The sequence below is a fragment of the Silurus meridionalis genome, chromosome 22 (genome assembly GCF_014805685.1).
Source record: "Silurus meridionalis isolate SWU-2019-XX chromosome 22, ASM1480568v1, whole genome shotgun sequence".
Lineage (NCBI taxonomy): Eukaryota > Metazoa > Chordata > Actinopteri > Siluriformes > Siluridae > Silurus > Silurus meridionalis.
The window spans coordinates 2,366,340-2,382,894 of record NC_060905.1 but is presented as its reverse complement, the minus strand read 5'-3'; positions in this window follow the sequence as shown (position 1 = coordinate 2,382,894).

Sequence of the window (16,555 nt, the reverse complement as noted above, 5' to 3'; positions counted from 1 at the left end):
CTCCAATCATATTAAACACCTTTGAGATGAACTTTTCACACTGACCACACCGCAGGCCTCCTCACCTGAGCTCGATCCTGTAGTACTTAACTTTACTAACACACATCCTTGTATCTGAAATCAACAAATCAGAAAATCAACAATTGTACATTTTATATCTATTAGTCTGATCGTTCAGATGAATCAGAAGTGGATATTCTTTATGACAAATTGTCGCTGTAGAACAGTAAGTAATAAGTAAATAAATACAGATAAATAAATAAATAAATAAATTATTAATTCCAACCCTGGCTTCATAGTGAAAGCTGAAGTGAATCTGGTGACTTCTTGCTAACGTGGTGTGGAGTGCGTGTTGAGTAATACCGAAGCTACGCTGCCAGCGGTGGCTCAATATCATGTTTCATCACAAGTTACTTTTGCTCCAGATTACTTCAGGGCTGTTTTTTTTTTTTTTTTTTAACAATTATATAAATATATAAATAAATCGTCAGTTGCTTGTCGGAGCATGTCGCTTCTCGGTGAGCTCGGAAAGAAATAAAACAGGTGAATAAACACCTGTAGAGATGCAAACGGGCCTGAAAAGAAACCTAAAGTCTCGGGTCTAAAACCATTCTAGCTTTCTTCATTTTTCAACAATGAAAGAAAACACAGAATTTACTATTGATGCAGTATACAAATGTTCATCTGCTTTTTTTTGTGCTCTTATAATGCGCTCCACTCTTCTGGGAAGATGTTCCACTAGATTTCTGAGAAGATTTGTGCATCAGGAGTGTTAGTAAATTCAGATACTACAGGATGTAGGTGAGGTGAAGAGACCTGGGATGCAGTCAGCATGAAAAATTAAATAGATAAAAATAATAGAGTATATAGAAATAATTCTATATGGCCATGTTGTGTCTAAAGCAAAGCTAAGCACATATTTAACATTATGCAACATCAAAAAACATAACATACACGTACATTAACTTGCACCAAAATAAAGAGCCAGGCAGAATAAGCTTATTATACTCCATGTTCACATCGCTGTAAAGATTTCAGGCATTGTTTCACCTTGGAAAGCAGATCTTAATGGAGCTGGATTTGTCCACTTTGGGATTTGGGTCTCCTAGTTCAAATGTGAAGGGATGAACAGTTCATTCTAGCACATTCAATGTCATTTAATACAATTGTTCTGATCCAACTTTGTGATAACAGTTTGAGAAAGAACCACACAATGACTGGGAAATTTGGTGTCCCAATACTTTCGCTAGTGTATAAAAATTTAGTTCAAAGATCAAGTTTTTTTAAGAACACTTGATCCATACTAAAAGAAAAATTCTGAATATTAGGAGATAAATGTTTCTTTAGGAAAACATAAATAGTTCTTTTTAGCTATCGGATTTTATTTGGGCAGATTCGTTTGTAAGAGTGCAGTTTAATGGGACAGTCAGGTCAGGATTGTTCGAGACGGTGTTGGCTGTTTGGATTCTGAGAGAAAAGAAACGATTTGTGCAATTACTTTTTTGCACTCAGTAAGAAACTCTTCTTTTTGTATATTTGTTGGGGTTATTCCTCAAAATAAGCACTAGACTAAATTTCCCATGATGCACTGCAGCTTACTGATTCTCGCTTGACCCCTTGTCAGCCTTTGTCGCTCATGATTCAATTGCTGCCTATGATTTTCATTCATCAATCTGTCCCTGATTTGAGTTTTTACACTGTAAATAAATATCGTTATAAGATTTTCTGAACATCCCATTCCGCATTTAGTCCAAATTTCTTGTTATAATAAGCTCCACACTGGGATGTTCTACCAATATTTGTGGAGATTTGCGAAAATTAATTTAGCCACAAGGGCGTTAGTAAACCATCCTAAATTCATCCCATAGGCGTTCAATGGGGTTGGAGCTCTAGAGCAGAACTTCCACTCCAACCCACACTGAAACCACATCTTCATGGGACAGTATATGGCCAAAGGTTTGATGGAAACCTTAACTTGTAGTTAAGCTTTTGTTATAATGAGCTTCACTCTTCTGGGAAGATGTTCCACCAGATTTGTTGGGGATTTTTGTGAGATTCATTCAGGCATCAGGATGTGTGTCAGTAAAGTCAGGTACTGCAGGATGTAGGTGAGGTGAGGAGGCTTCTGGGGTGCAGGCAACGTGAAAAATTGTTCAATAGGGATCAACCAACCCATGGAAAGAAGAGCCTAATGGAACCGGTTTTGGGTCATGCCTGAAGCAGGTTTGGGTCTTCAAGTTAAAGAGAGAAATTTCCTGCTACAGCATCCAAAGACGTCCGATACAGTTTGGTGGAGAACCAGATTTGGCTTTGACAATAAGCGAAAATAAGTGTTTCCTGGCCAATATCAAACCATTCGCTGTGAAGAAGAAGCTTCATCTTGTCTTAGCAACTACTAAAGATTGCGTAGAGGTTTCTCTGTAACATTAAGCAACAGATATTTTTAATAAAGTTCTTGAGAAAGAGAAGAACTGGCTGACGAGGGAACAGGAAATTGTCTTACAGATGTTACTGAGCATTAACATAACAATAAACCTTTAAAAATATACCATATGACCTGTTCCTCAAGTCATTTTAAAAATGTACTTGGGGAAATACAACATTTCTGTTCCTGTAAGAAGAATCGAGAAGCTCAGGAATGAAACCCTGCAACTTAAACTCTGCTTCATCATGACATGCTGCCAGTGATGATTTCCCTCGAACAGCTTGCAGCATTGCTTTGTTTCCTCGCTACATATAAAAAAAAAATGAACACAAGAAAAAAACGTTTTTGGTTTAAGGAGCTTCAGGACTGGAGCTGGTTCTAGTTTTCCAGCATGTCATGAGCAATCGCTTCACACCACCATGAGGTTTTGATGAATTTTTCCGATCCTCCGAATTCTAACAAGGCAGAACTTTTTTCCTTCATAGAGTTACGAAGAGAAACAAAAGGCCCCGAGTGCTGAAGCTGGCGTCGTGTTTAGGGCTATAATCGAAACCAGTTGTTTATGATTCTTTGGAAGTGTGTGTGTGTGTGTGTGTGTGTCTGTGTGTGTGTGTGTGTGTGTGTGTGTGTGTGTGTGTGTGTGTAAACTTGTTGAACAAATCGTGTTTTTACTGTGTTTGATTTCTGACACAGTGTCGGTTACATGAGGCATGAAAAATCCACTCAGGCACGACTGTGTGTTTTGTGTGTTTATGTGATTACAAGGATCAGTCCCTGATCACCATTGTTCACAACGACCAATCAGTAATCCCCATTGTTCCTATTCAACAATCCCTGATCACCATTGTTCACCACATCTAATTCCTGATTATCATTGTTGCTAATCAACAATCATTGATCACCATTGTTTTAATCATCAATCCCTGATCACCACTACCTAATCATCAATCCCAGATCATTATTGTTCACCACATCCAATCATTGATTTTCATTGTTCAGTTCAGTTCAATTCAATTCATATTTATTTGTATTGCGCTTTACACAATGAACATTGTCTTACACAGATAATGTGGTGATGAAAATGAATTGTTCACTACATCCAATCCCTCATCAATACTGTTCACCACATCCAATCCCTGATCACTATTGTTCTCAATATCCAACCATTGGACACCATTGTTTCTTATCACCAATCATTGATCACCATTGTTCTTAATCCTCAGTTACTGATCACCATTGTTCACATCAAATCTCTGATCATCACTGTTGCTAAATACCAATTACCCTCATCATTGTTGTTCTCAATGTCCAATCTCTGATTACCAATGTTCCTAACTATTAGTCACTGATCTCCATTGTTCTTAATAACCAATTAGAGAAAATGCACTTAGAACGGCCTGCATGGTTTATGTAATTCCTCAGTGTAGTGTTTGGATTGAATCCCAGATCCAGATCAGATTTTGGAGCAAGTGCACAGTCTCTGCCAAAATGCTGTGGTTTATTTACAACTGTAATAAATGTAGCTTCTGCATGCAGTAATGTGTAGCAGTGTGAGCTCTTCTGATGCTGTTAACAGGAACTCCGCAGGCACAGTCACGGCACTTCTCCTTTGTGAAAGGTCAACAAGCTGCGCACGAAAACGGGAAAGTTGTGAGCGGTGCTGCAATGTATTTGGCAACTTTTTTTTTTTAATTTCTATTTTTTGAAAATCGTTTGGTGAGCAGATGTTACATACTGCACGTCTCAAAGCTCACATCCCAGCTGCTGCTGCTGTATGAGTAAACGACCTGTTAATGGCAAAATCGTTGATCGTTGTGTGCATTAACAATGAATCACTAATTAACATTGTTCCAAAAGACCAATCCTGATTTGCAATGATTTTCCAACATCCAACCGATGAACTTTATTGCTCTTAGCAATAAAAAAAGATTTGTTCTAATCAACAATCCCTGATTACTATTTTAGAATGACCAATCCCTGATCACCGCTGTTCCATTGTTTAATTCCTGATCACCACTGTTCCAATGACCAATCCCTGATTAACAATGTTACATGAACAATCCTTTATCATCACTGTTCCAATGACCAATCCCTGATCACCATTGTTTTTAATGTGTAATCCCTAATCACCATTGTTCCAATCAACAATCCCTGATCACCATTACTTTATCCATCCAATCCATGATCACCACTATTCAAATATCTAATCCCTTATCACTATTGATTTTAACAAACAAATTATCACTATTGTTTTCCAAAATCCACTCACTGAGCACCATTATTTCTAATCACTAATCCTTTACCCTCAATTGTTGTAAACATTTGTTGTACAATTGTTCACAATGACAAATGCCTAATCACTACTATTAACAATGCCTGATCACTACTTACTGTTTACAATTATCAATTCCTGATCCAGATTGATCTTTACATCAAATTCATGATCCATTGTCCCCAATGGCCAATTATTCATTAATATTGCTGTCCAAAATTCAATTAGTGATCCCCATTGTTTCCAATCACCAATCCTGATAACCTTTGCTCGCAACGACCAATAATTAATCACTTAACCATTTATCGACCTCCCTTTGTTCCATCAGTCACTTATCTCCATTGTCCCCAATAACCAATCATTGATTACCAACAACAAAATTGTTGTCCAACATCTAATCATGGATCACTATTTATCCCATCGTCCCTAATTCCTCGTCACAGCTGTTCCTAACAGCCAATCCCTGATGCACCACTTCCTGTTGAATTTACAATAAAAGAAGAGACAAGAGAAGATCTTGCATCTGTATCTATAATCTGTTTCCCAAATCTGCACTCGCACTTCAGGGTCATTCTGCAAACTGACACATGACACAATGAAAAAAAAAACATCGCAAAATATTCAACAAAATTTATTTTTATAGTCTACAACTATTTTGCAACACCTTGAAATAACATGAGCCCAAATGAGGTCTATACAAAGCCCCGCCCCAAAACCTATACTTTGAAGGGCAAGGGCAAACACAATAAACATGGATACCACAAGTACCACAATAGTAATTTATGAGGATTTTCTCAAAGTGCCTTTTCTGTTTTAGGGAAGTGGTAAAAGCTCTGGGTTACTGATCGGAAGGTCAGGGGTTCAAGCCCCAGTATCACCAAGCTGCCACTCTTGGGGCCCTTGAACAAGGCAATTAACCCTCTGTTCTCCAGGCGTGCTGTATCATTGTAGACCCTGTGCTCTGACCGCAAATTTCTAACATCTGTGGGATATACGAAGAAAGAATTCCAATTCTAAATTTACTCCACTTTGAAAACAAGTGTTTATTCTGGTTTCAATGCTTTTCAGGTCATTTGGTTTTCTTTTCAAAGCACTAAGTGATTTCTTTCTTGCAGGAGAATTATCTGGATGCACTAAGAGAAGAGTCAAAGGGCACTGGTGTGACTAACAGGAGGCCAACACAACCAAGCTTCCGGACTGTAACACAGTTTTCCAAACATGCTGTCTAGCCGATCAGCCATAACATTATGACCACCTGTCAAATATTGTGACGGTCCCCTCTTTGCTGCTAAAACAGTCATGACCCATTGAGCATCAGCAGCATGAACTTCTTCAGCAGTTTGAGCTACAGGAACTCGTCTCGTCGTCCACACGGACCAGCACTTTTGATAGATACTGACCACTGCAGACCAGGAACATCCACAACAGCTGCAGTTTTGGACATGCTCTGACCCAGTCGTCCAGTCGTCACCTGCTGCCTAATAAATAAATAAAAAAGAAAGAAAAAAAGAAAAAAAGAAAGAAATCCACCCACTAACAGGTGCCATGATGAAGAGATCATCAGTGTTCTTCACTTCACCACTCAGAATGTCATAATGTCATACCTGATCAGTCTACACTGCATGGCCAATTTGTGATCACCTTACCATAAGATTGGTGTGTCCTTTTTAAACATCTCATTCTTACATTTGGAAGATGCACTAGATTTTGTGGAAATTTGTGTGAGATTCATTCAGCCGCAAGGGTGTTAGTAAAGTCAGGTACTGATGTAGGTGAGGTGAGGTGAGGTGAGGTGAGGTGAGGTGAGGTGAGGTGAGGAGGCTTCTGGGGTGCAATGAAAGTATGAAAGTATGAGAGTATGAAAAACTCATCCCAAAGGTCTTTAATAGGGTTGAGGGTCAAAGCTCTATCACAGAAGATCTTCCACACACGTCCAACCCATGGAAAGCAGATCTTCATGGAGCTGGCTTTGTGCACTTTGTGTCATGCTGGAACAGGTTTGGGTCTCCTTGCTCAAGTGAAGAGAAAAGTTGATGCTACTGCATACAAGATGTCTGATACAATTGTGAACCTCTGTGTAACTGTTTGAGGAAGAACCTCATATGGCTGGAAAAGTCGGGTGTCCCATTTCTTTTTTCAATATAGTGTACTATTTCATGTACCAGTAAGAAAAAAAAAGCTTATTGCAACTTTAATTTTCAAAAGCTGACAGATACTTTAACTTTGACATGATATTTTAGGGGTCACTTTTACTTTCTGTTAATGTAACTGAAGAGTTTCAGTACTTTTTCCATCACTGGTAGAAAACAAGAGGAAGCTCTGTTCCTGTTAGTGACTCAAACTCTGATAAGCATTACACACACACACACACACACACACACACACACACACACACACACACACATACATTCTGCTGTTACTAATATAGAGAGGTAAAGTAGAGGATCTTGGTTAAAGGTAAAATTGTGTATCAAGTAGCTTTCAATAGAAAATGAGCTTTTACAAGAAATGTTTTAAAAAATACTTCTGGAGTGGCACATGAACTTTTCACCTCCAAAAAATTAATCCAGTCCAATGTTTCCTACTGCACCGCTCAGATTCTGAGTGAAAAAAATTAAGAACAGATGCTAAACATGCTACACTTCAGTTTAATATCATTTGTATTGATGGAATAGAGGCAAACTGCAATTAGAGCTCATTCATGGTTCAGTTTGTATCACAAGAACCTTTCAGGAACTCTAGTGGGGTTGCCACTGCAGCTGGTTTCTCAGGAACGTAGAACATGTGTGGGACTTTAGGCTTGTTTCCAATGCAGGAAATTTCACAATATTTCAGGAACCTTTTCAGAAGATGGATTTTAACGACAGAATTTTAGATAAGGAATCCATCAAGAACTTTTTAGGAGTTTTTCTACTGCAGGAAACTTTTTTTCATGAAAAGTTCCAGAGGGTACAATAAACAATAAGAACTTATGAACCTGGATGATTTGACTACAGAGAACTCTAAGTATAACAGGCACTCTTGGGGGTTGGGGGTGGGGCAATCTTCTGTTGGAAATTTTTCAGGTGCTTTTCAGGAAACCTTTTCAGTAACATCATAGTTTTCACTCCACTGTTTTATTTGAGAACTTTGCACACGTTTCAACTTAAATATTTAAATATTTCTCAGGAACCTCAGGTGTATTTTTACCAAGGAAATTTAGGAACCTTAGGTTTCAAGAACTAAGAAAGTTGAGGTGTGTTTTCACTTCTCTTTTTTTCTTCTTAGAAGCTTTATTTCACATTTCGGAGATCCTTTTTGATCAGAAACCTAACATTTACAGTCCATCATTTGGCACCGTGGAATGTGTCTCTGTTTTTAACAGCTATGTTAATGCTTGCATCCACATTGTGGGGAGGTTACTGGGTTATTTATTTGCAGTGCAGCTAAAAAGAAACTAAAGAACTGAAACTTGAACCTGTCTGGAAACTTCTTCTTAATAAAGATGCAATGTAGAGTTCCTGTCTCTCTCGCATTCACTCTTCACTCCGACGGTGGAGTGTTTTCTCAAACTTTCAGACTAAATGCAGCCCTGAGAATGGTAAACCAGTCAAAGCAACGTCTGCATTCCTACAATTGGCCATGGTTCTTAGCTCTATGCTAACGTTTTCTCTCTGGTAACTAGTGCCATGCTGATTGAGATGTAGGAGGGAGGTGGGCTCAAATGTCTGACAGCTAGAATGAAAAATATACCTTTAGCAAAACACCAGAAAAAGGGCATACCCCAAATGCTAGTGTGCCGATTCATGCTAACAAATTCAATTTGTACAGACATTTTAACTGCACAAATTGCTTCAAATTGCCTAAAGCAGCTCATAAATTTGTCCCTATAAGTTTAGAGCCAGTGGCAACAGTAGCAAAGGAAAAACTCTTTGAAATGGTATAGGAAAAAAAACTTTGAGACGAACCAGGCTCAAAAGAGAGCCCAACATCATCCTCATCACCAGATATTTATTCATTATAGTTTCATCATTGTTTATCAGCTGTTCACTGATGGACACTCAAATGCAAACCTGTTTTTAGCAATCGTCCAAAGTCTTAATCCACTGTAACAGACTATTTATATTAATTCCAGTTTAAATCCATCTTCATGGTTATTAAGTGGAAGTAACAGTAAGCTTATGGATCTTCAGGCTGGTCATGTGGAGCTTTTCTCAGCTTTAGTTGGGCTCCTATACATCAAAAATAATACAATTCAACTGGACACCACCATTTTTTTATGGCTCTTCATGATTTTCTCCATTCTCTTTGCATATCCTGCAGACAGCTTTCAGATTTTCTCATTATTTAAAAACACATGGTCCCAACCCCATCGATCAGTTCAACTCTGGATTTATATTTACGGCGTTCGGAAGATGCCCTTATCCAGATCTGAACTCATGACCTAATGAAGTCCATCATCCTACCAACTGAGATGTTCCACTTGCAATATTCTGAATTAACAGGTTACATGGTCTAAACAGGTACAAACACAGGTATGAATAGAATCTTCACTATTTATGCAAGAACCATGAAGATGTATTTAGATTGCAATAAATATAAACAGTTTGATATAATAATTGGGGCTGCAGTTGCCATGAACAGTTTTGCATTGAAGTGTCCATCAGTGAACAGTCAATAACTTTAACAATGGCTCTGGTTCCTCTCAAGGTTTCTTCCTTGTATTGTCTCAGGGAGTGTTTTCCTAGCCATTGTCAAACCTGCTAGGGTTTAGAGATTAGGAATAAATTTTTAGGATAAGTAGATTTGAGACATTATCCATTGTTAAAAGCACAAATTTATTTCAGTTCTGGACAAAGCTGGACAGAATGTCCAGCTTTGTCCAGAACTGAAATAAAGCTGGACAGAATGTCTCACAGAATTTCTAGTGAAAGAGGAACAAGACAAAAAGACGTCTTTCTGGTTCTTGGATTAACACGTTCTTTGGTCATGTGAGGACACATTTTGCTTGTGCATGTGTCATTACTTAAGTATATGGCAACCCTTGTTTTTTGCTGTATCCTGAAGACAGTTGGGTCTGAAATCAAAAGATGCATGGGGGATAACCAATTAAATAAGATATTTATATCTAGACGTGTTCAACAACTTAGAAACATGGCCTTGGTGTTGTCCAATATGAGTCGGTATCAAAAAGTTCTGTGATTAGTTTTGTAACATGTCAACAGATGGCAGCACAATGTTGCATGCGCAGTCACAGGAAGCACCGACCTTCATAAGTCAGTGTGCCGAATGTCTGGATCTATTCTGACCATGTCTGCGATTTCATCATGGACAGGATGCTCCACGACGACTATGTGCCCTGTCATCGAGCTCTTCTCACACGTGAGTTTCTCGGCAGGAAACAACAATATCTTACCTCTGCACCCACCCTACTCGCCAGATTTGACTTCTGTGGACTTCAATCTCTTCCAGAAGATCCAGCTCAAAGGTTGCTGTTTTGACACCATTGTTGCGATCCAGCGAGAATCACAGAAGACTTTCAGGACACATTCTAGAAGTGGCAGGAATGCGGGGAGCACTGCAACAGAAGCTATTGAACATTAAGATTATCTGTTCCAATACTTTTGTTTACCGACATATTTGGATGCCACCAATGATGTCTTGGTTAACACATAAAATTCTGATCTATCATCTCTTTTTATCTCACACTCGAATGTTGTTCTTGGAAAGTGGTGTTTCTCACCTCGGATGGCGTCCGCTGGTTGACTCTAGAGCGGTCTAAATGTTTCTGCAGAGCAATGAATCATGCATCTCAGTTTGGCAATCTGATGGGTCTGGGTTTGGTGGATGCCAGGAGAACATTACCTGCCTGACTGCATTGTGGCAGCTGTAAGGATTAGTGGAGGAGAATAGCGGTATGGGGCTATTTGTCAGGACTTGGCCTTGGCTTCTTAATTTTAGTGAAAAGAAATCTTAATGCTTCGAGACATTTTGGACAATGCTACTCTTCTAACTTTGAGGGGGGAACATTTTGGGGCTTTTTCAATTCCAGTATGACTTAAGCAAAATCTGTCAAATTTGTCATTAATTAATTTGACAGGCCTATTTAGGACCCTGACCTTATCCTCATCTCACCTTTGGAATGACCTGGAATGGAAATTGCAAGTCAGATCTTCTGGTCCAACTTCGGTGCCCGACTTGCAAATGCTCTACTAGATAAACGGGCAAAGATTCAACTCCAAAATGCTGTTAAAAGCCTTCCTAGAACAGTGAAAAAAGGGAAACCAACTCTATATTCATGTATGTGTATTAGACTGTCATGTGGTAGCTCAGGGGTTAAGAATCTGGACTCAGAAGGTCATGAGTTCAAATCCCTGCACCCTTGAACAAGGTCCTTAAACTGCTCAGATGTAAGTTGCTCTGGATAAAGTTGTTTTAAATGTCTTTTGGTGTATAGATCAGATGGGCAGGAGATCAAATCCCAGCACCATTAAGCTTTCACTGCTGGGCCCTTAAAACAAGGCCCTTAATCTGAATTGCTCAGATGTAAATCAATCTGAATAAGGGCATCTGCCAAATGCAATAGATTTCTGTTTGTGTAACGTTCAGTTGCCCCAATGCTTTAGCGCATATGTATAGTACAGCAAAGTATAGTATTGTATAGTACATTATAGCACAGTACAGTATAGTATAGTATAGTATAGTACAGTACAGTAGAGTATAGTACAGTATAGTATAGCATAGCATATGCATGTGCTCTATATCCACAGGCAACTATTATCTCTACAACAGTGTACACAGAGTGTTCCGGTTTAATGACAATTACTGTTTAAACATGTTGAAGAGCTTTGAAAGCCTGGCACCCTGGACCCGCTGGCCCCCTGGCCCCACGCCGAGAACATGACAACGGCGGTGTGACGTTCGGTTCAGTGTTATTATGCTCTAGAACCCGTTGTGTAACCATTGCTTATGGAAATTAACGTCTTTAAGAAACTGTAAACGGCACAGACGATGGTTCTGCGTCTGCACAACATCCTGTAACTAACTGCAATAAACCTGTTTTAGCCATCTGGTGACTGATTGCTTCCTTGCTCTCTCTCTCTCTCTCCTTTTTTTCTGTGTGTGTGTGTGTGTGTGTGTGTGTGTGTGTGTACGTGTACGTGTTTACTGTTCAAAATCAAAAAGACTTGTTAGAAGGTTGTGGAGTGATTCATAGGCTACCGATGACTGAATCGGAGATACTGCAGATATGAGACGCCCACATCTCTAAGGGAATGGTGTAATACACACAAACACACACACACACACACACACACACACACACACACACACACCTCAGTGACTTAATTTCTCAGTTGTTTCGACTTAAACCCTGGATGTGACTCATCATATTACACACACTAATACTGTCTTTTTCTGTTCAACACCAACATGTAAATACACACACACACACACACACACACACACACACACACACACACACACACAGAGATAATCTTATCATTCACACTGACACCCCTGTGTCAATAGGTCATACCCCATGGGTGCAGTATAGAGCAGTATAGTATAGTATAGAGCAGCAAAGTATAATACAGTATAGGATATTGTAGTAAAGTATAGCATAGAGCAGTATAGTATATTATAGTGCAGTATAGAGCAGTATAGTATAGTATAGTATAGTAAAGTATAGTATAGTATAGTATGGAATAGTATAGAGCAGTATAATACAGTATAATATATTGTAGTATAGTATAGCATAGAGCAGTATAGTATATCATAGTATAGATCAGTACAGTATAGTAAGTATAGTATAGTTTAGTGTAGTAAAGTATAGCATAGAGCAGTATAGTATATTGTAGTATAGTAAAGTGTAGTATGGATCAGTATATTATAGTATAGAGCAGCACAGCACAGTAGAGTATAGTGTAGTATAGTGAGTATAGTATAGTATAGTATAGAGCAGCACAGTATGGTATAGTATAGTATAGTATAGTAAGTATAGTATACTTTAGTGTAGTGTAGTATGGTATAGATTAGAGCAGTATAGTATAGAGCAGTATAGTTCAGTATAGTGAGTATAGCATAGTTTATTGTAGTAAAGTAGAGCATAGAGCCGTATAGTATAGTATAGATCAGCACAGTATAGTATAGTATAGTATAGTATAGTATAGTACAGTATAGTATAGTATAGTACAGTATAGTATAGTATAGTATAGTAAAGAGCAGCACAGTATAACACAGTTTAGTATATTGTAGTATAGTATAGCATAGAGCAGTATAGTATAGATCAGTACAGTATAGTAAGTATATTATAGTTTAGTGTAGTAAAGTATAGCATAGAGCCGTATAGTATAGAGCAGCACAGTATAATACAGTATAGTATACTGTAGTATGGTATAGATTAGAGCAGTATAGTTCAGTATAGTATAGTATAGTATAGTATAGTATAGTATAGTATAGTATAGTAAATATAGTAAAGTTTAGTGTAATATAGCATAGAGAAATATAGTTCAGTATAGTATAGTATAGTATAGTATAGAGCAGCATAGTATAATACAGCATAGTGTATTGTAGTATAGTATAGCATAGAGCAGTATAGTATAGTATAGATCAGTACAGTATAGTAAGTATAGTATAGTTTAGTGTAAAGTATAGCATAGAGCCATATATTATAGATCAGCACAGTATAGTATAGTATAGGTATAGTATAGTATAGTATAGTAGTATAGTATAGTATAGTACAGTATAGTATAGTATAGTATAGTATAGTAAAGAGCAGCACAGTATAACACAGTTTAGTATATTGTAGTATAGTATAGCATAGAGCAGTATAGTATAGATCAGTACAGTATAGTAAGTATATTATAGTTTAGTGTAGTAAAGTATAGCATAGAGCCGTATAGTATAGAGCAGCACAGTATAATACAGTATAGTATACTGTAGTATGGTATAGATTAGAGCAGTATAGTTCAGTATAGTATAGTATGGTATAGTATGGTATAGTATAGTATAGTATAGTAGTATAGTATAGTAAGTATAGTATAGTATAGCATAGAAATATAGTTCAGTATAGTATAGTATAGTATAGTATAGTATAGAGCAGCATAGTATAATACAGCATAGTGTATTGTAGTATAGTATAGCATAGAGCAGTATAGTATAGCATAGTGTAGTATAGATCAGTACAGTATACTAAGTATAGTATAGTTTAGTGTAAAGTATAGCATAGAGCCATATATTATAGATCAGCACAGTATAGTATAGTATAGTATAGTATAGTATAGTATAGTATAGTATAGTATAGTATAGTATAGAGCAGCATAGTATAATACAGTATGGTATAGATTAGAGCAGTATAGTATAGAGCAGTATAGTTCAGTATAGTATAGTATAGTGAGTATAGTATAGTTTAGTGTAGTATAGCATAGAGCAGGACAGGACAGTATGGTATAGTATATCATAGAGTAGTATAGTATAGATTAGAGCATTATAGTTCAGTATAGTATTGTTTAGTGTAGTATAGTATAGCATAGAGCAGTATAGGACAGTGTAGTATTCAATTTCAGAATCATGTTCCCAACAGTCACCACTGGCTTAATCATTAGGGATAAACTTGTATGCACCAACATATAAATTCATATTTTATAACCTCTTTATCTCTGTGAAGGTCTTTTGGGAAAATGTCCATTGTTAAAACCGCTCTACAAATTCAATCAAATTCAGTTGAATTGAAAAAGAAAAAAATAATTAATGAAGCAACCAAAAAAATAAATAAAATATTTGGGGAAAAAATCAAAAGAAAAAAAACAAACAAAAACTAGCAAACAAACAAACAAACAAGCAAGCAATTGTCTTTAATGAAGCTTTTTTGCCAGTTGAAAGTGATTTGAGAAGCAGCAGCAGCAGCAGAGACAGTAACGAGCCTCACACTGAGGTGATGAGAAACAGCCTGGATCCTAAAAAACACAAACCACACTGATGGAACAAAGGAAATATATCTCTCTTTCTTTTTCCTTCTCCTTCTTTCTCTCTCTTTTTTCAGAAGCCATGTTTGTGAAGGCAACATCTGCTTTCGCTCCCTGATGAACAGACAAAGGGATGGATCCATCTGCATCTTACAACAGTGTTTTTTTTCCCCTTGTGGAGATGAAAGTGTGTAAGAGAAGGCTTTGTCCGTCACATATAAGCATACACACAAACACACACACACACACACACACACACACACACACACACACACACATACACACAGATGGAAATGGTTGCAGGTGTCACTGATTTTTCCAACTTGTCGTGACACGTGCACACGCCGCTCTTGCTCAAGGACGTGTTGAATCGCTTCGAGAGACAGCCGCAGGCCAATGTGCGCCAAAATCAAAACACACACATACACACACACGTTGTCACACGCGCTGGCTCACACTTCCAGGTCTTAAGTACGTATTCAGCGCTAACGTTTTTCTGTAACTCGGGTTTCTCCTGTCTAACGGGTTTCTTCTGTCCCCATTCAGAGGAAGAAGAAAAAAAAAACAAGAAGGCGAACACCTGAAAGCTGTTTCTGTATTGGCTCTCGTTCACACACCGCTGCCAAGAAACACACACACACACACTGACACACACACACACATGAAGACAGATGGAGGAAAATAAACACAACCCCGGCATGACGGAACCCAGCTGGAGCGTGGCCTCAGACCCACGGACGCTGCGGATCGTTAGTGCTGTCCGATTCTGCCGTCTGATTGGTCGAGAGTTACTATCTATCTATAGATAGTCTGTCCGTCCATCGATCTATCGATCTATCGATCTATCTATCTATCTATCTATCTATCTATCTATCTATCTATCTATGAAAAGCCAAAACACCAGCTGAAATAAATCAGTCATTACAAAGCAATCCCCCTATATAAAGGTGTGCCACCACCGAGGTGTCACAGAAGAAACATCTCATGATGGCTAAAAGCAAAGACTTCTCTCAAGACCTTCACAATCGTATTGTTGCAAAAAGCACTAATGGCATTGGCTACAGAAGGAGTTCTTAACTCTGTATGTTCCAGTGAGCCATAATCCAAAAAATCCTAAAGAACATTTCACCATTAACCGGCCATGACCAGGTGCTCCCCACAAGATTTCAGACAGAGGAGTGAAAAGATAATCAGAAGAGCCAAGGACCACTTGTGTTGAGCTTCAGAAAGACCTGGAATTAGCAGGTACTCCTTGAAAATTGTTTCAAGGAAAACAATAAGTAATGCATTCAACCTCCAAGTCCTGTGTGCACGCTCACCACACAAGACTCCACTGCTGAAGAAAAAGCATGTTGAAGCTCGTTTACAGTTTGCTGCACAACATTTGGACAAGCCTGTGAAATACTGGTGAATAAAGTCTGGTCAGATGAGACCAAAACTGAACTCTTTGGATGCCATAATACACATCATGTTTGGAGGACAAATGGCACTGCATCTCACCCCAGAAACACCAGACCAACAGTGAAGTTTGGAGGTGAGAACATCATGGCGTGGGGCTGTAGGGAGGTGGGAGCTCAGTGGTTAAGGGATTGGATTGAAAGGTCACAGGTTCAAATCCCCCCACCACCAAGCTGCCTCTGCTGGGCCCTTGAACATCCACTAAAACCCTCCTCAGCTTAGTAAGTTCTGGATAAGGGCGTCTGTCAAATGCCGTAAATGTAAATGTATTGATGTTTTTCAGCACTGGCAAACTTCATATAACTGAAGGAAGTATAAATGGAAAAATCTACAGAGACATTCTTGATAAAAATCTGCTGCCATCTACCAGGATGATAAGGATGAAATGAGGGTGGAAATTTCAGCAAGGAAAACGATCCCAAACACACAGCCGAGGAAACTCTCACTTGGTTTCAG